The sequence below is a fragment of the Dipodomys spectabilis genome, unplaced genomic scaffold (assembly GCF_019054845.1).
Source record: "Dipodomys spectabilis isolate Male_0828 unplaced genomic scaffold, ASM1905484v1 ptg000018l, whole genome shotgun sequence".
Taxonomy (NCBI): Eukaryota; Metazoa; Chordata; class Mammalia; order Rodentia; family Heteromyidae; genus Dipodomys; species Dipodomys spectabilis.
This window is the reverse complement of record NW_024870695.1, coordinates 23,506,235-23,529,701: the sequence shown is the minus strand read 5'-3', so window position 1 is coordinate 23,529,701 and position 23,467 is coordinate 23,506,235. Positions and strand designations below refer to the sequence as shown.

The window sequence follows — 23,467 nt, the reverse complement described above, 5'->3', positions numbered from 1 at the left end:
GGGATCTGTACTTTCCCTCCCCATGTCCCACCTGCTCACCTTGCTGGTCAGGGGGTGGAGCCTCAGTCCCACCTGCAGGTGAACTTGGCCAGAGACCAAGAGCAAGGACAATACAGTGTTGTCTATGTAGAGCTGGCCTGAGCCCTATACCCACAGCTACTAGGAGGGCTTCTGCCCTGAGACTTGTTCCCTGGGTACCTCTAGTATCTTCTACTTTCCGGCGTGACCATTTCTCCTTCATCCTTGGCCTCTTGCTCATCATGTTCTGGTTCCCAAGTGTCCCTTGCCTCTAGGCTTGAAACCTAAAGTTTCAAGGACATAAAGTGCCTTCGTGGTCAGAGCTGCCGCAGAGACACACTTGCACGTTCTGAATGGATCAGTGACTTCATAAGTCTTCCCTATCCACCATCGAATTACCTGTCAGCATCTCTTCTTGGAAATGCTAGAGCCGGTATTGTTATTTCCATCTTGGCTCTTCCAAGGGCGCACAGCAATTGTGACACGGTCATGGGGGTAGAGAGCGGCCGCATGATGCTCTTGTCCCCAAGAACCTCACTCCTGCCTGTAACTCCTACTGATGTGCCCAGGGACAGACAAGCCTCATTTTCTTTTTTTTTTTAATTTATTTTATTTTATTTGTGAACATACTGTACAGAGGGGTTACAATTACATGGGCAGGATAATGTGTACATTTCTTACCAAGCATTGCAGCCTCCTCCTTTGTTTACCCTTCACATCCCTTCCCAGCCTCCCCCCTCCCCCCCCCCCCCCCCGTCCCAATCCTCCCCCCCCCCCCCCACACCGACATTGTAAAGCTCGTTATGGACATGACAACTTGTACTTCTCATTGTTGCAACAGGTCCACCTGTATCCTTAAACGACTTGTTTTTCCCCATCTCCTCCACAAGTTATACTGACATCAAATATAGTGAAAGCAGGAGTTATACTGTGGGGGAGGGACATACACAGCAACAAAGAAATAATCTTATATGCGTTAGAAACACATGCATGAAAGAAAAAAACATTAAAATACATATCTAAGGGTTCATTTTCCTAACATCACATTATCTGACCTTTTCTGCTTGACTCATACATATACTAGATATTGCAAATAAGGGAAACCATGGGGCCTATGTTTCTTTGGGCCTGGCTTACTTCGCTTAATATAATTTTTTCCAAGTCTTTCCATTTCCTAACAAATGGGGCAATGTCATTCTTTCTGATGGAGGCATAGAATTCCATTGTGTATATATACCACATTTTCTTGATCCATTCATCTACTGAGGGCCATCTGGGTTGGTTCCAGATCTTAGCTATGGTAAATAATGCTGCAATAAACATAGTTGTGCTGGTAGCTTTAGCGTGGTCTTGTTTGTAAACATTTGGGTAAATGCCCAAAAGTGGGATTGCTGGGTCATAGGGGAGTTCTATGTGGAGTACAAGCCTCATTTTCTTTGATTCATACCCTTCATGGACATTCTTCCAAAATCCCAAGTTCATGTGGATCAAGAGCATGTTACGATTCCAGATGGCAGTCTCCATCCCAGATGGGCCTCCTCCACCATGACCTGAAGCTCAGGGTGACTCTTTCTCTGAAGGTCAGACCCTACTCCACCTGCTGGGTCTTCTCCTTTGCTTCCCCCACTCAGCCTTCCACCAGGATTCCCCCACCAGAATCCCCATCAGTCCCTACCCAGGACACTGAAGAGCACACCACGTCTCCACTGAGCTGTTTACAGAAGAACCAAAAGTTCATCTCTTCCCAAATTCCATAGAACTCAAATGACTTGACCTTTCAAATGAAGACCCGAGTGGCAGGTGCTTGAGGATAACTCCTTAGAATTAAAGAAGCTGAAAACACATTCAACACTATGGTTATATAATCCATCCAATGAATCATCCTGGGGCAGATGCTAGTGTCCAGTCCTGCTTATCAATAAAGAAATGGATGCCCAGAGCGGTCAAGTAACTTCTCCAATGGCACATGATTATCAAGGGAGGAAGACCTGATTGGATCATTACCAAAGCAACTACCACCACCACCACCAATAGCAAAAACATAAACAACACACAACTTATCATTAGAGAGGCTATTAAGCAATGAGGATGCGTAACTGTCCAGACAGTAGCCATTTCCCCAAGGAACTTTCAGGAGGATAAACTTCTACTCCCTTACATGCCTTATACTTTTAAGAACAAGGTGGCATCTCAACAGATTAATCTAACACACATATTATTAGGACATGGCCATTCTTTGTTCCTTTGACTTTGTCTTCTGTAGCGGTCTAAGAGTAGCCACGGTCATTTGTGTGAGCTGCTATAACACTATAAAGGTTCATTGTTCATTCCTGTCACTATCCACATGGAAGTTTACTAAGAAGCCTCCTGGTCAGATTCCAAGAGATTCCTGATGCCCATTCGTATTGTTGGGTCATTTTTTTTTTTCTTTTTCTGCTGTACACAGAAGGAAAAGAAGACACTAGAAATAGAATGAATCAACCCCTGCCATGTTCCATCAGCCAAAAGGTATCAGATGGCTCAAGAGGAAGCTAGGAGACTTCCAAGATACCCAGGAAGCAATTATGGGATGGTGATCATCTTGCTGGTCCCAACTACATCAGGAAATCCAGTTCCATGTTTTGACTTTTCTCCTCATCACATATCCCAACAGTGGTCCCCTTTCCCTGTTTAATGGGATGGTCTGGATTGAATATATTCCTCTAGACATGGCCTTCTCAGGCCAGAAGACCCTGCAATGTCACCTCCCAGGATCTGGGCGCCATCTGGGTATTAAGGAAGCCTACAAATATTTTCATGTTTTTAGCACCAGTCACACTGGTGGATCATATTATCTTGTGGTCAACTGAGACCTCCAGATCTCTTTCATGTGAGCTGCTGCCAACGAAGGTTTCTCTAATCTAGTTCTGGGGCTTCTGAATTTGAAACCACATGAAATTGCACTGAACGTCTTCCATCTTGTTGGGTTTGGCTGAGCACTGGGGTCTGTGGAGATTATTGGGAGATCCTGGTGCCGGCATTCAGCGTGTCAGCTATGCCTCCAGTCTGGTGTCATCTTTAACCTTTCTTGGTCTTCAGTCAAGTCGCTGGCACAAATTGAGACCATGATGGAGCCCTGCAGCACAATTATGATGTGACATAAACCTCTGATTGATTCGGCGGCTCTAGTGGTAGAGCCATCTGGGAATCAGCCGAACGAGACCCTGATCCAACCCACATTCACTCTTTTTGCCAGACAATAAACTCAAATCAAACCTCATTCGTCTAGTGCTTATTCTTTGCAAGTATCAAGTATCTCCCATCCATCATTCTCATTGCATTCAGTATTCTGTAAACCCTAACTAATCCATAGTCAAGAGTGACTTATCTGAAGCCCCACAAGGCATGAGGAACAGAAACCAACCTAGAATTAAGGGATCCTGAATCCCTAGGCTCTCTGCACCAGCAGGAATACAATGTGTACTCAGTGTACAAAGACACATGGCTTTGATACAGAAATTGACATTCAAGTGGTGCCATGTGGCTGTTAAAAACCCTGAAATACCCACATGTTTTCCAGGTTGCAGTTCCCCATCCATCCATCCATCCATCCATCCATCCATCCATCCATCCATCCATTTTTCCATTCATCCATCCCATTCTTTAACTTTTCAATTAGAAAGACAACTGCCAAATCATGTGTTGGTATACTACCCCCAATCATTCAGTATGGCCTATTTCATGTTATGCATGTTCATCTTATGAGCTTGGGGGAAGGCCCTGGGGACTCCTAGGACACTTGACATGTCCCTCAACACCCCCCCCCACACACACACACCACACACACACAGCTCCACCTCAGAGAAGAAGGTTGGCCAGGATTTGTAAAGCCTTCTGTTACAGAGTGCAGCAGGCAGAGCCGCATGTACTGTTTACAAATATATAGTACCTCCGTAGGAGGGCATGGCCAAGAAGAGGTTCTGGGGATCTGATAAGAACGAGTTCTAATTAAAAACTAATTGCTTCCAAGCAGATGTTTCTAAAGCCTTGGAAAGCTTGTTCCCTCATGTAGACCAAACGCCTCCTCCTCTCCATCATATATCTGATCCCTTTCTTCATTTCCTGAGCAGCCATCTTATCAGAGAACATTCAAAGATGACCCAAGATGCAAAAAAGCTCTGAATTTGGAACCCCTAGTAAAAGAAAATGGGTATATATTTAAATTTGAGCTTGCAAGTCTTATTAGAGAATGGGAGAAAAATCATTCAAATTCAAGTACATTTTTTTTTCAAACCAAAAAATTTGTCTTTCATTTGATTTTTTTTTTAATGCTAACATATTTTACTAAGTAACTTCTGGCTAGAACCAGGCACTGGGCTGTATATATGTTGATTCATTATCTCAGTTAATCTTCTTCACAGTCATAGAAAGCAGGGAGAATAAATTAGCCCCATTTTGTTGTTGTTGGTGGTGGTGGTCATGGGTCTTGAACTCTGGGCCTGAGAACTATCCCCTTAGCTCTTCAGCTCAAGGAGAACACTCTACCACTTGAGCCCACAGCACCATTTCCAGTTTTCTAGTGGGTTTTTTGGAGATCAGAGTCTCATAGACTTTCCTGCCCGGACTGGCTTTGAACCACAATCCTCAGATCTGTCTACTGAGTAGCTAGGATTACAATTGTAAGCCACAGGTGCCCGGCTAGCCATATTTTTATACAGAAAACACAGAGCCAGCTCACCCCGGTAATGCTGCCTGCTCAGGAGGCTGAGACCTGGAAGACCAAGGTCCAAGAAGAAAGACCTCTGAACCCCATCTCAACCAATCAAAAAACAACCTGGAAGCAGTAGCATGTACCTGTCATCCCCAGCTGCACAAGAAAGTGAAACCTGGAGGATAGTAGACCAAACAGGCCCAGGCACAAAGCAAGACGCCATCCTAAAAATAACTAAAACAAACCAAAATAAAACCAACCAGGGATGTGGCTCGAGAGCTAGCAAGTGGGAAGTATAAAACCCTGAATTCAAATCTCAGTGCTGTGGGAAAATAAATTAAGTAAGGAAAAATATACAACAAACAAACCCAGCAAACTCCAGCCTCTGACTCTAGCAAGAGTTTTAGGCAGATTTCAATGGTAACAAAAGCTTGTTAGCATTGCAAGGACCCTTGGTACGTGTGAAAGGAGAGAAGGGAGGGGTGGGTGGAGACTAGCTATGAAGGATGAAGAACTCTGTTCTTACCAAATGTTTCATTACCTATTTGAGAATAACATCAACTGGCCAGTAGTGTTTTCAATCAACCCTCATAGTTGCAAAATATTAATATGATAATAAAGTTTAAATGACTAGACCCTCTTTTCTGAAATCTCAAAGTGACAAAAGTTTAAGATTTCCCCATTCTCTTTTCTTTCCTCCCCTAACAATTATTATACTTAATGCGGGGTGTGGGTTCATTTTAATATTCCTGATAGGACAAATTTGACCACTCATTGATTTCCAGAAAAAGAAGGCTTGGGGACTCCTAATTTCCCATCTCTCATATCTCCCTGGGTTCTAGAACCTCTTCTGTTAGCCCTTGGCTTATGGTCCATTTCACAGTGTCCAAACTTATATCTGACTGCCCCTGTTGTCCCTGTAATTTTCATACTAACGTCCTCATCAACCTCTAACATATCTCCTTGTAGAGTACATCCAAGTTAAAGGTAGAGCCAAATGTCTTAACCAATAATCAACAATGTTCTAAAAGTAAGGATTTAGGGCCAGTCAGGTGGCTCTCGGAGATGGTGCTATTTGCTTGGGTGATATTTTAGGATAACTTAGGGTCAGGAATGAACTACTGGCAACAGGACTGTGTCACCCGATTAACAATAACTAGCCCAGCTTGCAGGGATTGGGTTACCCCCAGGGACGGAGACCAGCCTTTCCTACCCCACAGATCCCTAGTTTCCTCCTCCAAACAATGTCCAGGAGGATTCCTGGGCCTTGACCTGGCTGTCAGAAGACTCCTTACCTCTCCTTGGGCTTTTTGTCCCCATCAGAAGCCCAAACAAACAAAGACAAGTTCTTTGATTGGGTAAAAGTTCTAGAGATCCCAGCTAAAGAGAGGGATGGATTGAGTCTGAAGGTTGAGTTCTGCAAAGCACATGAGCTCCAAAGGCATTTTGAGGAAGCCACCTTAAATAGATAGCATCTGACTCAAGTGACATTTTAACTCTGGAAAGTACACCAAGTACAATTCTTGAACTGTGGGGAATAAAGGCCACTCAGAGAAGTTGAGGGACTGCCACAAAGCCACAGAGCAAAGCAGGGGTAAGGCCTTCTCTGGTCCCAGGCTAAGGATCATCCTCTCTTCCCTACGATGGATGGTTCTGATGCACTGTGGGCTGAGCCTCCCAAAAGAAATCAGCTCAAATCTTCCACTCCAAGATACAAATCCCCACAGCCCCAGGCCTGCTGTAGACAGCTCCGAATTACCCAAGATCCTTTGTATTAGTGCTTGCATATCGAGGACCTGATGACTTGGGCTGTGTTTCTCATCCTTGCCTGCTGGTAGACCAGGAGCCTGGCTCTGTGCTGGCTCAGCAGCAGCCATGCTCCTCTCCTACACAGCCATTATGGCCTTGACCCTGCTGAGGTGGGTGGAGCCGAATTAAACCTGGTTCCCTCCGTGCATTAGAGATTGCTGTCACAAGGTTCCTGAACCCCCATCAGTTTGGGGACATATGGGAGCCAGGCTGCCACCTGCTTCTGCTCACTCTCCTTTTCCTAACACAAGTCTCCTGGGCCTCTGAGACCCATGGGCAAGCATGGGATATTGCTACTAGACAGTGCGCATTTTGAGGACCTTCAGGGGGTCCAGCTCACCCATAAAAGCCTATTGTGTCCCTCAAGATGACCTCTCACCTCGGTCCCTCCCACATACTTATTCAATAGGCAATCCACCAGCCAAAGACTTTGTCTTTGAGTATCTCTTGGTCTGATTGGTTAGACATTCAAGAAAACAGTTGGATGGTAAACCAATTGGACTAGAATACACCAATTGGAAAGCAAACGAGCTTATGGGGGAAAGTTGAGGATTAGCCATAAATCTTATCCATTTATAACCCATTAATATACTAGAAATACATCTAACCAGCCTGGAGTGGTAGGAGTTCAACATAGACGTCCACACATGTGTGCGCGTGCACACACGCGCGGACACACACACACACACAGAGAGAGAGAGAGAGAGAGAGAGAGAGAGATTCATGTCATTCTCCTTATTCTGAAGTGGCCAGCACCAAGGCAGCTTTCTAACCAGACGAAGCACCTGTTCTATTCAGGCATTAGAAAGGAGGCCATGCTGGAGGAAAACTTAAAACCTGGCTGTCATTCTGTCCCCAACTTGGACTCTTGTAGGTCAGCTTGACCCAGTCCAACTATAGGGCAATCAATCCAGCCAAGTTTAAACCAGTAGGTGTGGTGTCTTGGGAGTCTGAGAAAAATTTCCAAGGCCTCATCTCAAGTCCTTTCTCCCAGGGGGTTAGCAGGTCATCCTAGAACCAGGGGGCTGGGACAGAAGAGTACTAGGCCAGTGAGTGTGTCAGCCAGAAAGGATACCCAGGGTATGCTCAACTCCTTGCAGCCTTCAGTGGGCTGGACGGTAGAGAAGACCATCTTTCCAGGCCCCAGAGAATGAGATGTTCCTTTGGCTTGGCTCCTTCCTAGATGATGAAACACATCCTCTCCCAGGTGTTTTCCAGATGCCCAGTTCTTCCCTCTGGTTCCGTGAAGATGGAGCTGTGCTTGCCTGGGGTGAGGACCACCCCTCAGCCCCAGCCAGCCCCCCAGGAGCAGCGGTCAGCAGTAACCCTGCAATGGACTGCAGGCCCAGGAACAAGTTGGCTAGGCAAGGCTGGGCCAGTCTTCTCCCAAGAGAATGCCTGGGTCATTCGGTTCCAGGAGGGACTCGTGGAATGGTGCCTGCAAGAGGTAGGTCTATGTAACTCCCAGGGTCGGGGGGGGGGGGGGCGGGGGGAACAAAGCAGAGAATGGCTTGGAGCGTGGGGAGAATTTCCAGGACATAAGCTGACTTACGATCCCTCCCTGTCTGACCAGTGCACCAGACACCAGGCTGGAAGCATCACGTCTGTGATTTCAGCTGATCAGGATCTTACCCTGATTTGTCCTGTTTACAGATCAGGAAGCTGAAGCCGGGAGCTCAGTGGCCCAAAGCCACCCAGCCCAAGTGCCAACACGAAGAGCTGGGTTTGCCCCCAAGCCTCTGCCCTCCTACACTGCCATCTTCCACCCACCCTACTTCTCTCTGAAAGAAAACTTTTCAAATTACCCGAATGGGCATGGCAGTTCATGCTTGTAATCCCAGCTGCTAACAAGACATAAGCAGGAGAATGGGAAGTTTGGGCTCAACCAGGGCAAAAATAAGCATGACTCCATCTCAAAAACAAAACGCATCTAAAAGAGCTAGGGGCAGGGATCAAATGGTAGCGCCTTGCCTTACATGCATGAGGCCCTGTGTTCAATCCCCTGTAGTAGAGGGTTCAAAGAAAAAGTTATCCTAAAGGTGGAGACTAGGGGAGGACAGGGACAAGAAGCTGGGGGCTGAGAGTAGGAGCAAGACTTGATAATAGTCTTGACATGCTTGGAGCTCTTGGGGACAATGATAGTTACCCCACAATGGGAAGCCAGCCCCTCCTCCACTGCGGGCTCAGACAGAGAGAGGACTCTAAAGAATAAGGGGAGCCTCTAGCTGACGCTTCCCCCACCCCCAACCAGGCTCCATCTCCCGAGGAGCCATGCAAAGATATCACCATCTCAGGTAGTGACAGGGCGCCTGGGCTCCTTTCCCGCCCCCTCCCCTGCCTGGTCCTGGTCTGTTGCCCTCAGCTGCCAATTTAAGAGGCTCAGAGTGAGATCATCAGTTTGGAGGAGGGTAGACTGTAAATTCAGACCATCTTCCTTCTTCTAGGCCAGAGGAAGGAGCTATACTCAAAGACCAGGGGCTGAGCGGGATTCCACATCCCACCACCCAAGGGCAGAGTCCTCCCAGAGACCACAGGTGACATTTTCCCTGGAGCCCATGGGCGGGGCATGCTGGCCCACCCACACAAGCCTTGACCTGCTCTGCAGGTGCCATTACCCCCTCCTCCCCCTCCCCCCCCCACTGACTGGGGTTTGTTTCAGGTGAATCACTTGGAAAGAGGCCAGTGGTAACTGTATCCTACAGGAAATCACAGGTGGAGAGTCAGAAAGAAACCAGGTCAGGCTTCATGGAATCAGGCCGCCAGGAAGGAAGGCCTAGAGCCCAGGGTTGCTGAGGGGCCTTCCTGAACTCTAAACGATGAAGCGACTTGGTGAGCGCCGCATACCACGCGTGGCACACTGGGTATGAGTCCAGACAAGACCACCAGGAGAAGGTTTTCTCAGGACACGCCCACCCCTCACCAACGCGGTCTTCCAAACCCCACTAAAGACAGTGCAGAAACTCTCCACGGTGCCCCTCACTCTCCATCAGAGGGGGTGTGCCGTTGGGGACCAGGGCAGGCAACACCATTGCTCGTGTGGGCTGCATGACCTTGGCCAAGGGACTGAGAGGAGAGGGGGCTCTGTGTGATTCTGTGTCATGTGTGCAAGCCAGTACTTGGACCCTGTGAGTGCTCCCTCCAGGTAGCCATCGTTCATCCCGTTGTGAATGTCCACAGCTACCTGAATCTTGACTCAGGTCAGGTCACCAGATTCCCCCCTTTCCCAAACCCCCTCCTGGGAACCCCAGCCATGGAGAGCAGATGGCCTGTGGTTTGGGGCAGTTCCTCCACAGAAGGAGCTGAGATGCATAGCCCAGGAGGAGTTCAGAGACTGAAAACCAACCCACGGCAGCAGCCCACTTTGCTCACCTCCCATCCTTCCTGCTGTGAAGAGACATAAGCTTCTCCATCCAAGGTAAGAATGGGTCAATATGTTTCCCATCAAGTAAGAGCTCCACAAGGCTCTCACCCGGACTGAGCTTTTCCTTGTCTCTAAGGCATAGCCCACTTGATGAAGCTGAGGAAGGGCCAGGAGGCTGGGAGACCTAAGATCTCCTGGGAGTCTCAGGTGGCCCCAGAATACGCAGCAGGGTCTCTGATGCAAAGACATATCAAATATACACACACATACACACTCAGCTGGGAATGTGGCTTCGTGGTAGAGTGCTTGCCTAGCATTCATGAAACCCCAGGTTTGATTCCTCAGTACCATATACATAGAAAAAGCCAGAAGTGATGCTGTGGCGCAAGTGGTAGAGTGCTGGCCTTGAGCAAAAGAAGCTCAGGGACAGTGCCCAGGCCCTGAGTTCAAGCCCCAGGACTGGCAACACACACACACACCTGTTCACAGCCAAGTGGCCCATGTCTCCAGCCGTTCCTCAACTTGACCTTCCTGGCTGGCCCCAAGGGAGCCTCACAAGGAACAGAGTCAGACACAGATGCTCCACAAGGTCCCCAGACACCAGACCCCTGCTTCTTCTACTCCTACTTGGATCACACCCCAACCATCTCAAGTGCCCAAAGTCACCTTATGTGGGGACAAACTAGCATCTCTCTTCATGCACACTTCCCTGGCCTCCACCACAATGTAGAATTCTTACAGGTCCCAATGTCTAACACACACACGCACGCACGCACGCACGCACGCACGCACGCACATCACTGCCAGGAAGGGACAGTGTGCCCCATCTGCATAGCTGCAGGCCTCCATGCTACAGCTACTTTTTCTGTTCCTCATTATATTGTACCCCCCCGCCCCCCGCAAACTCCCCAAGCCAGGGCACTCAGCCACCAGACCAGACCAGGCAGGAGTTCAGCTCCCTTTGGACTTGCAAGACCATATTTCTCCCCCGTTGTTCGGGCTCACCTCTTCCACTTGGTGTCCACCCTTCTCTGCTCTCCACAGCATAGCAAATTTTATGTGGAAAACCCTAAACTCGGATCACACCTTTTTACAAGATATTTTCACCTCACAGACTGAAATCAGATTTCACCTTTCTCTCATTCCTTACCACCAGCACCTCGCTGGTGCCCTGTGTGTGTGTCTAGGTGTACATGCATATACACACCACACACACCACACCCCCACACACATACACACTGCTACCAGACTTCCCTAAGCTACTCTAATTGAAAAGGCATGATTTCAGCTAATTGACAGCAGATGAGTTCGGCTGCAAAAATGTAAGGAAGCATTGGTTAAACATGATTTACAGCATGGGGGCAAAACTCTCTCCTCTTTCTCTCTCTCTCTCTCTCTCTCACTCTCTCTCTTTCTCTCTGTCCCTCTTTCATATATCTTTCTTCAAACTCCGTGGCCAAAACAGCTCAGCAGAAATGAGAGGAAGAGGAGAAGGGGAAAAAAAGTAATTAGTATTTAATTTTTTAAACAATTTTAACTCCCTTTTTAATTGCTTTACATAAACCTGTCCTAGAATTTTACAGCCTTCAAATCTCTGTCTAAGTCTGGTCCCTGTTTCTGGTTTTAATTACAGGGAGGCTTGTCTGGCACATTAAATTAGAAGAGGGGAAAACACACACACACACACACACACACACACACAATTTCAGAAATATTTTGCTGTTGGATTCCCAACTGAACATCTAATATTTCAGCACGAGAAAGGGAAGGCTGAGCGGCTGAGCCCGAGATGGCCGTGGAAGAAGCAGATGTTGAAACCAAGTGCTTCTGTGACGTTGACATCGTATCCCCTAAAAGCTGCCTCCTGACGTGATTAGGAAGGAAAAGGCAGTCAGAGGACTGCGCCAGGACAAGAGAATCCAGTGCTGAGAATTTAGCACTGCTTTGAATGGAACTCTCTTTTCCCTCTAAAACTCTGCTTCTGACTTTTTCCTCAGGTTAGAGTTTTGACTCTGATTTCTGAGATAGACCAACAGATCTTATACTTAGTTCATAGCATTCCATTTGAAGCAAGACAGATGAGCGAGCGAGAGAGAGGGGGGGGGCAAAGAAGGGGCAGGGTCACAGGAGGAAAGGGTGCATGGAACAGAGCCAGGGTACATGGGTACCTGGTGGCTATCTTCATCAGCATTCTCGCCTCGCTTCCCAAAGAGGGGTCACACACGCAATGTCTGGATTTGCACCCATCAAAGGAATTCTCTGTTGTCCTCCAGATGATGAGTGGCTATTGACATTTGCATAATGAATATTAAATCCATTTGCATAATGAATATTAGATGCCATTTGACTTTCCCTGCTCCCCTTGCCCTGGTTGTATTTCAACAACTCAATAGACTCATGAGTCTGGCAGAGTCCATAACACGTTGGATAGCACAGATTTGGGACTTCCTCTAAGGAAAGTTCCAGGGAATGGCACTGCTCTGGATCTTTGCTCTTACAATGTGGTCTGTGGTGAGGCAGTTTGGGCCTCACCCAAGAAAGAGCTGGTTACAAAGGCAAGCCAGCTCAGAACCTGCAAGAGAATGAGTCCCCACTCCATCCCCCCCCCCCACCTTGTGACTCAAGTACACATGGACTGGATGATGGGTGTGGTCTGCCATTGCCCAAGAGGCAAGTCTCAGGATTCCCCCAAAGTACCCTGGAAGAGATCTTCTGACTCCTAGATTAAGCTCTCTGTATCTTTACTATTATATATATATACGTATAATATATACTATATGTATATATATATATACATATATATATATACATATATATATATATATATATATATATCCTCCTAGATTTATGCAGGTACTTTTATTTTGTAAACATGCCTAAGAACAGCCGGACAGCAGTGGCTTACACCTATAATCCTAGCTACTCAGGAAACTGAGATCTACCAATCACTGTTCAAAGCCAGCCTGGATAGGGAAAGTCTATAAAACTTTGATCTCCAATTAACTACCAAACAGCTAGAAGTAAATGGCTCCAAAGCCTTGAACAAAAACAGCTAAAGGGACAGTACCCAGGTCCTGAGTTCAAGTCCTAGTACTGGCACTCTAATAATAATAATAATAACAATAACCTAAGAGTGTTCTATTACTAATAGATGGTTTTGTCAAACATGGTCCCACCAAGAACACAGAGCCAAAGTCCAGCCTTGTAATTAAATGAGAGAGCTGGCTTCTGTCCCGTGAGTGGGGGAGGGGGAGGGGGGAAGAGTGGGAAGTGTCAGAAAAAGAAACAGCAGCATGGCAGCCTGAGGCTGGAGCAGGTAATGGTGCATGGAGTGCCTTGGAGGTGAGCGTGAAGATGGCAAAGTGGTGGCGCGCCATGAAGTGTCCTCGGAACATAAACTCTGCAGAGCCGGAGCCCCTCACCCCTGCGTGTGATCATTAGCAGGGAGGCTGCAGACCCGCTTGGCAGACCCCTTGCCCCATCGTCTGCCTCGGGTGCCTGGCGCCGCTGGGCCAGAGACTTGGGGGATGGAGCCAGGCCAACACCAGCCCTCCGCACATGGTCATTACCTTCTGCAAATCCAGGAGTTATTACAATTAAAACAGGTCGGGTATGTGGGGAGGGCAATGGGGAGGAGTGTGGGGAGGGGAATGGGGAACACTGAGGTTAAAAGAAATTGGAGTGGTTGTCATGGCAACGCTGCCAGGCCTGGGCCTACCCTGTGATTATTTCAATGAGAACAGAATGGGGAGGGGAGGTGGGGGGGGGGGGGACACTGGGATGAGAGGTATTAGGAACTAGACCCCGCTACCCGGTCAAGAGGGGTGATTTTTTGTTTTCCTTCAGAATGAGATCTAGTAGCCTGGGAGGATTTTCTTGAGTGTGTTGGGGCTGTCAAGTGCTGGTCTACCATTAGTCCATGAAGCCTTAGGAAAAATGACTCTGCCCTCCATTCCTGGGTCTGCACCATCTCTTTCTTTTGGAGAGAGGAAAACTCCCAAGAGAGCCCCACTCTTTGTGTCTGATGGGTGGAATGGTCTGGCCTGGTTTCGTATCAGTTTGGTCCCCGCAAGTTCCAGGTAAAACCCAGCCCTCCCCTTTTCCACGCGGAATCCAAGCAACCTGAACTACTGGAAGGCAAGGGGCAGTATGTGGTGGGAGGGCTGGGCAAGCCCAGAGAAGGGGAAGGTTCTAGAAAGGAGCCCATGATAATGAGCAAGACAGACTCGGTGCTGGGCTACCTCCAAGGACCAAGCAAGGATTAGGGTCCCTACAGAACATGGATCTCAATTTGGCAGAGGCATAGACTTGCAAAAGAGAAAACAGTAATTAGCTCTCCGTCTCTCTGCCTGTCTGCCTGTCTGCTCTGGGTGAGGCTCGGCAGCCCCCAGCAGGCCTGGCAGACAAGCAAGGAGAACCTGTTTGGAAAACTCCGGGGGAAAGAGGATGGACTGGAGGTGGAACAGGCAGGCGGCAGAAGGGAGAGAATCCAGCCTGCAGCTTGGCAAGTCCCTCTGTTCCCCAACCTCGTGTCTTCTGTTACTACCTTCTCAGGTCTTAGGGACATGGAGAAGACAGAATGTTCTAGACACCTAGAGGAGCCCTGACATGGTCAAAGTGGCTGAAGGAAAGTCCTTGATTCTCCTCAGACCACAAAGCGGAAGACCTCTGAGCTTCCAGAGCCTAGCTGAGAGATGTTATCTAGAACATTCTCTAACCATCCCAGTGACCATTGTCAGTCAGCGGAGTTTCCCTGTTCTGGTGTGCAAGGTCAGAGATGCCCTTTCTGCACGGAAAACACAGTCTTGGAGTTCAGTCTAAGAGCAAGACTTCCACACCGCCCCAGTGTGGCCTGTAACCTCCTCCTCAACACCTCTGTCTGTGTGTACACACCTCACCTCACTCAGAGCCGTGGCAAGGGCTGGAGGCGCACGGCTCCCAGGCCTGCTCTTAGTAAGTGGCTTGGATTTGTTTGGATCTGAGAGGGCTGTTTTAAGATCTGGATGGCCCACACTGAAACATGTTAAGCCCCCTACGACACACACGAGGTGTCAAGTATTGGGGGGCCTCACTCCTTTGTGTAATTATACATTATGTGGATGTGTGTGAAACATGTGCGTATATATGCACGTGTGCATAAATATATGTACATGCACATATGTGTGTATGTATAAATGTACATACACATCACACACATATATATTCATACACAAATATATATACACATCAATAGATGATAGATGGTACATGCATGCATACATACATACATACATGCATACATACATACATACATGCATAGGCATATACACACATGAATCTTCCAAAGAGGAACATTGGGATGTCACATTTCAAAAAGACTCTTTGCCTGACAAAGGTTAGGCAGGGCATGGGGGCACTCGATGTGGACAGAGAATTCTGAGGAAGTAAGGAACTCTGCTTGTTTCCTGAGATCTTTTCCTTCCTGGGGGAGCCACAGGACTTCTAGGAGATTCCACTGCACTCCAGCTTAGCTGGGGTTTCCAGCTTGCAGATCCCCGTGTGACCAGTGTTGACAGGACCCCAGGACCCCAGCTATTTGTCTGTGATGTGCTGTCAAACTTGGGGGGGGGTTCAAAGAACTCCAGAGTGCACCCCAGCCAGCTAGGGGCTCTGACTGCATTCATTGCTCCAAATAGGAGCACTGTTTATTTTTCCTGCCCTCTCTCTCTACAATTCAGGAGGCCTCAAGACTGCCCCTCAAGACTTGACCAGCCTGAAAAAAAAAAAAAAGAAAAAGAAATTGCCAGGCAACAGTGACTTGAGCCTAAAATTCTAGCTACCCAGGTAGCTGAGATCAAAGGATCATGGTTTGAAGCCAGCCTAAGAAGGAAAGTAAGAAGCTCAGGAGCAGCACCCAGGTGCCAGAGTTCAAGCCCCAGGATTCACACACACACACACACACACACACACACACACACACACACACACACTCACACCCCTTTCAGTTTAGGTCTCACAGAAAACAAACAAACAAAAAACAGCATTGCCAGGCTCCAGTGGCTCACGCCCATAATCCTTGCTACTCAGGAGGCTGAGATCTGAGGAACACCTGTTCAAAGCCAGCCTGGGCAGGAAAGACTGTGAGACTCTTATCTCCAGTAAATCACCAGAATACCAGAGGTGGTGCTGTGGCTCAAGTGGTAGAGTGCTAGCCTTGAACTGAAGAGCTGAGGGACAGCGCCCAGGCCCATAGTTCAAGCCCCACGACTGACTAAATAAATAAATACATACATACATAAATAGAAAATACCAGCATCACATCATCTTGAAGAATTTTCCTTACTCAGTCCTTAGAACAATGGGTGATAAGAGATAGGAAGGAAAAGAAAGGAGGGAGATCACAAGGAGGTCACAAGTTCCCTGCCAGCTAAAATCCCCAGAGGTAAAGGCAGAATCACGTGAGCAGCTTGGCCTTGGGAGGGGGATTTGAGACTCCATGAGGCAGGTAGGGCAGACCGCATTGCAGTCCTGGATGTGTGGGGCTGTCCCTCAGCCTGGGGTCTGTGATGAGCAGGTGCAAGTCACTGGCTGACACAGCCAGGCTTCGAAGACCCCCATGTAAGCCCAGTCCCCTCCCCTCTCTCCTCCCTTCACCACGTGACGCTAACAGGTGCAACTTGACCCCAGTGGCCTCAACCACAATCCATTTAAGGAGCTTCACTCACTCTCAGTTTGAGTTGGAATGGGGAAGGGTCCCCCCTGCAAACACATCCTGTCCCCCGTCCCCTTCAAGGCCAAGCACAGAGAGGAGGCAGGGCACTGGTTGGTGTCGAAAGGGAATGTTCTCTCTCATTTAATGTAGAGAGAGCAGGCAGCTTGATGGCCTCTGTCCTCCTGGGATGCAGACTCCTCCCTGGAACCCCAGCTTCGAGGATTCCAGCAGGCCAGTGCCCTAAAGGCTAAGGCTTAAAGCCCAGGGGACAGAGAGTGGCCGCCCAGGGGTACAGTCCTGCTGCTAAGCCTGAAAGCCCAGGGCTTCATGGGAGGGACTTTGCGGTGATGCCTGAGTTTATTATTTCTGGGTTGTTAATTGATGAAAGAGGTCCTTGACATTTTTAGATGACCAAGGCTCAATCCTGCTTGGAAGAGAAACCTGAGCCAGAGAATTCTTGACCCCTAGTCCACCTCCATCTCCATCTGTTCTTATTTGTACAATTGCATTTACCAACCCACTTTAAATCTCTCTCTCTCTCTCTCTCTCTCTCTCATCTTTCTCTCTGTGTGTGTCTCTGTCTCTCTCTCCAAGACTGAGCTTTCTTTTGTGTCCTATTCCCTATAAAGACAGTGAGCACTGGACAAATGTTTGTCTACATAAAGAGTTGTCACAGCTTTACCATTAGCTATGCCCAGGGGAACAGAGTCTTCCTGGCCTACAGGCCAAACGCCAAGAATCTAGGCAGGAAACTTCCATGCCTCCTACCTCTCACCTCTCCTTTAGCATGCATTTTCCAGGTGGAAGCTAAGCACTCGGTCTCCACTTTGCCATCCCAATTTAAAAAACAAAACCAAGCCCTCAAAGGAAAAAAAAAAAGTAGCAAAGAAAAATGAACAAAACGAAACTGAGCGACAAGGCAGAAAGTAATGCACATATGTACACACATAACACAAGTTAGCATATCCCAAAGCCCCCTGGACAAAATCCAAACAGGAAATCTAGAATCATTACCAAATGCACATCCCAGACTGCCCTCCTTGGCCCCTAGAGGCGGGTCAAAGATGCTCAGGCACAGCTCCTAGCCTAGAAGCCACAGGAAGGCGGGGCTTTGATGGATTGATTGGCATTTCCTTCCCCTTTCTCTTCCCTCCTGACCTCTGGTCTTTGCATGGCTGATGGGATGGGGCGGAAGCCTCTCACTGCTGACACCTCCCAGGAGCAGCAGGAGCTGGAGTTTTTCCACGCAGGCCTCCCACGGTGTTGGAGCGGAAGGTGGCCAGCAGCTGGCCTCCCTCACCCCACTCCACAGAGAGCAGTGTGATGGCCCCCAGGCTTTGGGAGCAAGACCTCTTGCTCTTAAGAAAACACATCAGAAATTTTGGCATCAAAATAAAATATGTGCAGAGGAAATAAGTAACCCTGGTGTGAAACACAGGCCCTAAGATCAAATTAAAATGTCCAAACAGTGACTGTGGGTTCAAGTTCATCCCCACGGGCTATTCCTTTTGCTCTGAGTTTGGCTGAAGATTGTTACCTCTGCTCTCAGCCATCAGCCTCAACCATTCATCATAGGCCAGCTAGCTCATTCTTGTGTGTGTGTGTGTGTGTGTGTGTGTGTGTGTGTGTGTGTGTGTGTGTGTGTGTGTGTGTGTGTTTGTGCATGTAACCAGACATGTACTGGTACTGGAGTTTGAACTCAGGGCCTGGGCACTGACACTTAGTTTTCCTGCTCAAGGTTGGTGTTTGACCACTGGAGCCACACTTCTACTACTGGTTTTTTGGTGGTTAATTGGAGATAAAGGTCTCATGGACTTTTCTGCTTGGGCCAACTTCCAGTCTCTGTCTTCAGGGCTCAGCCTCCTGAATCACTAGGATTCTAGGCATGAGCTACCAGCACCTGGTGTCTTTCTTTAAAAAACAAAACAAAAAAAAAAAAAAAACAAGTAGTAAGACTCTCAGGCACTGTGGACTTTGTTGAGACTATTTAACTATGCATTATAAGGAAATTGTGCCTTAATTGGCATAGCATTAGTCCAATTGAACTGTACAGAGGCAGACAGACAGACATACGACCACCTTTGGCTGGGCCTGTGGAATACTACAGCCAACTCCTAGCATAGATCTTGGAAGACAACAGGACAATAGCATGGTTCATGAACATTGGGCTTTGGTGTCAGGCAAGCCTAGGTCAGAATTCTATGCCAGCCCCATTAGTGGTGTGATCACCTGACCATGCTCAATTTCCTTATCCTTAACATAGGTCACTTGCCCGGTCAGGTCACTATGATGATAAAATGACCTAATGACTGCAAAAGTGCTTGCCACTCAATAAATGCTGCTCATTAATCACTCTCGTGATGGGGGGTGGGGGTGACCAAGACCCCTCTCTTCATATTGGGAAAGCCACTGTTGCTGGAAAAGCCCTGGAATGCCCACAGGAAGGACAGCAGTGTCTTTGTGCAAGACCACAACGAACAACCCACTGACTCACGCCATGATACTGAAGTAGAGAATGTATTTCGGAATCATCAGAGAAAGTTTTATAGATCCCATTCCCCAAGCGGCAGCCTGGAATTCAACCAAGCAGATCTGGGAAGGGGACACACCCCCTTCCTATGGAAAGCCCAGTGTGAGATCTGGTGAGCTACACTGACTCAGGAAGCAGGGAGAGTCCTGTCTTCCTTTCTCCTGGTTGGCCCAGGGCCCCCAGAACTGCCTGGGAGAGCCCTCCTGCTCATTCAAGACAGAGTTCTAGACTTGATCACTATCAGAATGACTCACAAACCTTAAAAATGTCCAGCTAATGACCAACTTCATTACCAACTCAAAAACATCCCAAGCGGAGCCCAGATTGCTTGTTTTGCCAACATTTTGAGACACGTCAAACCTACAGAAATGTTGTGCCCCACACCCCTCAAGATTATGCTACATTCACTTTATCACCAACCCGTACATTTGCTCTCCCAGTTTTCCACCATCAGTCCAACTCATTTCTCTCCACCTATTTCAAAATAAACTAGAGACATCCATCTTAAAAAAAAAAATAGGTCTTAAGTTGAATGCTGAGCTTGCACTCAATATCCTATGTTAAGCATTTAGGAGTTACTAATGCAGTGACAATCAGTTTCAAATCAAATTATACTTGAGATCTGGAAGAAAGGAATGCCTTTCCTCCCCTGTTCTCTGCTGTAGTTCTCACTGCCAGAGGTGACTTCTGGCATTTGACATAATTCTGCATGGTTTCATTAATCCCACTCTCTGTAAATCCCTTGGCTATAGCCACTCACCACTATCTCTACCATATCTCCTCGTATGTCTCTAACAGTGTCATTAACTCTGCTCAGTCATGTCTCCCAGCTCTTTCTTAGTGTTTTCCCTTTCCTCCTCCCCTCCCCCACAAAAAAACCTATCTCTAGGCAAAAACTTCTGCCGTCGCTCAACATCTCGCTCATGATGACCAATCATGAGTCTTCTGGTGAGATTTCCAGTCAAGGAAATTCCAAGTTCTGTCCTTGACTGTCTTTGAGGGGACCTGAGGAAGAGATGGCAGATTATCATGGCTTCTGGGTATGACCTAGCCTCCATCAAAGACCAGTGATTTCCCTTCTCCTCTGGTCTCCCTCCATTTGGGGTTTCCTTTGGGCAAATTATCCACCTAATCCACTAACTCTAAGCTGATGTAGGCTCGCCAAACCTCTCTGGTGATGTAAGTGCTCGTGGCCTGTGGGCCACATCTTCAGAAAGGAAGACAGCACTCTGCCTGGTGCCGTGAAGGTGTGTAGTTTCCTCAGGGCTCTAAGAAGATGCTTTTGGGTTTTTTTTTTTTGTTTTCTTTTTTCTCGAGGCTAGCCCGGAAATATAGATTCTAACCAATAGTTCAGGTTCTTGGGGGAAAGAGGCTTACCATCTCATAGGTTACCTAGCTCTTTGGGGGAATTTTCCAGAATTCCTGAGGCGGGGCTACAGCCTGCATCCTTTTGTTCCTCCTCAAGATTCCTGGATGGTCAGCAAAACCCCTGGGATGAATAGGTAGAATTTACTCTCCCCATAGAATTGACTACCTGTTTGCAAGGATAGCCTTGGAGCCTGAACACACTTGGAGTGTGGCCACTCCACCTCAGCAGAGATAACTGGGTGTAACAGGGTATAACTCAGACACAGAGGAGGTAATTCTTCAGCATTTCTGTCTATGAACTCGAATAAACACATAGATTCAGTCCCCTCTCTTCGTCTCCTCTGTTAATCTTTCCCACCTCTCTTGCTCTCCTGTCTCTGTCTTTCCCCCTCGCTCTCTTCTGTCTCCCTTTCTCTCTTCTCTCCCCTATTGCTCTTTCTCCTCTGTCTCTGTCTCTCTGTGTGTCTTTCTGTTTGTCTGTCTGTCTCTCTCTCATCCATGCTCACCACCCACTCTGTTTGCATTGGCCCCCAATCTTGAAACCTAACCCCTTTCCCTCTAAGAACCACCCATGTTTAAACAAATAAATACCTCTTCCCCCCCCCCCAAAAAAAAAAACCCCACTCTCTTAGTGGTATTCAAATAAATGTCCCAGGGAGGCCTTCCATGCTACTTGCCTTCCTTCCCCTAAGCATCCTGGGACTGCTGCTTCTGTGTGAGTCTTGGGCCACTGGGAGTGGACAGGCTATGGGCTGCACAGAGGAAGATGAGAGCTTAAGCAGAGACAGCAGAGGTTGTCTCAAAGATCAAGACCTTCAAAACTTGTATACACGTTCCCTTTGCCTCCCAATTACTGGGCCATCAGCCTTTCAATCACTCTGACCAAAGCTAAGCGCCACTGGAAGGAGGGAAGGAGCTGGATCAATCCTTTGATAAATCAGAAACACTTCAAGCACAGAGATTCTCCTACAATAAGGGGGGTGGGCAGGGGCAGAGAGACCCACAAATCAAACATCTCCTTGCCTCTGACTCAGTGCAGAAAACCATGGACATTATTTGGCTTTCCAGAACTGGACTAGCTAGGCTTCAAATCCCTGCTTTGTCCCTAATAAAAAGGAATGTGAAGTGCAGCTGAGAAGTCAGGGATGGATGGCAGCCTCTCTGGGAGAGAACTTGTACATTCTGCAGACGCCTCTTTTGGAGGCAGGGTCAGGAAGAGGTCCCCTCAGCAGTAGCCCCCATCAGGTGATGGGTGAGTAAGGAAAGAGTGAACCAGACGGCACTAGGAAGGTGGCCCTGCTTTACCAGGGTCGAAGGAAGAGGAAAGGAAAAAGGAGACCACTTCTCAAAAAAAAAAAATATATATATATATAAATAAACACAAACTCCAAAATAAACACAGTTAATGGAAGTGACTAATGGGGGGTGTGCTGAACTTGGTGGCTCTTGATAAGGTACAGAAGGCAATGCTCTTGGGAAAAGTAACAGATTCCTCCCCCACCCCCAATTTGGTGAGGAAAAAAAAGCCCTAGGGAAGATACGCAGAGGGTCCGGATGCCGTACAGGTCTGTAGCTGCTTCTCACCCCACTGTGATTGGCAAGCAGGATACATCTTCCTTGTGAAGACACTGCCTGGGCAATGTAGGGTTTGCATAGCAGCATCTCTGGCCCCTACTAACTAGCTGCCAATGGCATTCTTTCTCCTAACTGTGATAACCCAAAAATGTCTCCAGACTATAAATGTCCCCCCAGGGTGGGGGTGGGGGGATGAGGGAAAAGAGGCAATGTGGCCCAGGGTTGAAAGCCAAGGCCATGTTTTTTTTTTTTCTTCAAGTTTTGTTTTTTGGGGAGTTTGGGGGGAGTATTTTATTTTAGGGGATTTTTTTATAGTTGTTTTGGTTTGGTTTTGGCAGTACTTAGGGTTTGAACTCGGGGCCTCATTATTGCAAGGCAGGTGTTCTACCACTGAACCACTGGAGGAATGCCTCAAGAACTGTGTGGGTGTGGGTCTTTCCAGAGCAAATTGGGTGGTGGGCCAGCGAAAGAAGTGAGGAAGCCCCTCCCTGGTTGGTCAACAGCAGCATCCAATAGACTAGTAGCTGGAATGGGACAAAGGAGAAAGGGAAAGAAGGAGGCCGCCATGTGACCACACTCTATGCTTCCTGAGCAGGTAAGCTCCCCCGTGCTGCTCCATCAGATCCCACGGATTCTTCAGCTTTGAATGTGGGTGAACTTGAACCGGCATCATGCCAGGGAACACTGGGGGTCTTCCATCTGGGCTGGAGTTGCACCATTGACCTCTCTTGTTCCGAGGCTCCCAGCCTCTTGGACTAAGCATTTACTATGTCTCTGGTCATCCAGACGACAGTTCGGCACTGTGCGATGAGATGTAAGCCAACCTGACCAATTCTCTTCTATAACAATCCATATCCTATTGGTTCAATTCTATGGCTCTGGAGAAACCAGAACACCAAATTCTTAGTTGATATATAATCATTCATTATGTGTATTTATAGGGTATGGTGTGATGTTTCCATACATATGTACACTGTATAATAATCAGGGTCATTAGCCTAGCTAACGCCTCACTCATTTATCATTTCTTTGCAGTAGACTATAGCCACACACAAAAAAAGAGGGAAAACTTTGTGCTGACAACAGGGATAAATCCAGAGAAGAGTATGTTAAATGAAGACAAGTATAGCAAGAAAAATCCTGAACAAATCTCATTTATGTGTAGAAGCTACAGTAGCCAAGGCCTTAGAAGCACCCAATCCACAAGGGATTGGGTAAGGGGGGGACAAAGGATGAGACATTGCTCAGCAGGTCAAATCCACTGGCTTAAGGGACATCCAAATGGCTTTATGGAAAGGCTGAATCCAAGCAGTTGGGAGCCAGTTGCTTCTACCCAGGGAAAGTGAAGGAATAATGACAGCTAATATACAAAGCAACCATGCACAGAATGTCCCGTGTGCACACTACTCACACAGCCCACTGAGG

At 47.7% G+C, this 23,467-nt stretch overlaps 1 pseudogene; it reads right to left on the bottom strand.

The window, feature by feature from the left end:
• Positions 1-9,674, bottom strand: part of LOC122100626 — a 119,896-nt pseudogene extending 110,222 nt beyond the window's left edge.
• Positions 9,675-23,467: the final 13,793 nt, after the last annotated feature.